Raw genomic sequence first — 571 nt, 5'->3', positions numbered from 1 at the left:
CTCCTCCAGTGCACGCCTCTATCAATCCTTATCACATACTCTCCATTATTGATAAGATCCATTCATGGGTCGCACCCCTGATCCCTTCCATGGAACTTCCATGGAACCAGTTTCTACACTGCATCCACCTTCAAGGCTATTCATGCCATTGTGAGGAAAGTCCGGCCTTCTCCCTTCTCTCCTGGGTATTTGCGTGTGTTCCCAGATACAGGGAAGCCTAGGACGTGTTCATCCGTGGTGAAAAACCTACCACAGGGTCGTTCATAACTCCCCTTGCACTTCCATGAAACTGCCCTCCCACACACCTCTCTCCTTAAGGCTGTCTTGGCCTTTGGGAATGAATTCCGGTCATCTACCTTCTTTCCTCACCATTTGCGTGTGTTTCAGGCCCTGTAGGATGCTTTGGGTGATAACATCACGGATCAAAACCACCAGAAAGTCGTTCATAACTTCCCCCCTTGATCTCTCCCAAAACTGCCTCTTATGACCTTCACACCACCATGGGTCTTGGATTGGGAATCCGACCAACTCTCTGTCTTTTCTCTGTTTCTTGTGTTTCAGGTTGTAGGAG

Source organism: Brassica rapa, unplaced genomic scaffold (genome assembly GCF_000309985.2).
Source record: "Brassica rapa cultivar Chiifu-401-42 unplaced genomic scaffold, CAAS_Brap_v3.01 Scaffold0835, whole genome shotgun sequence".
Classification (NCBI taxonomy): domain Eukaryota; kingdom Viridiplantae; phylum Streptophyta; class Magnoliopsida; order Brassicales; family Brassicaceae; genus Brassica; species Brassica rapa.
Note: the sequence above shows the minus strand (reverse complement) of the source record.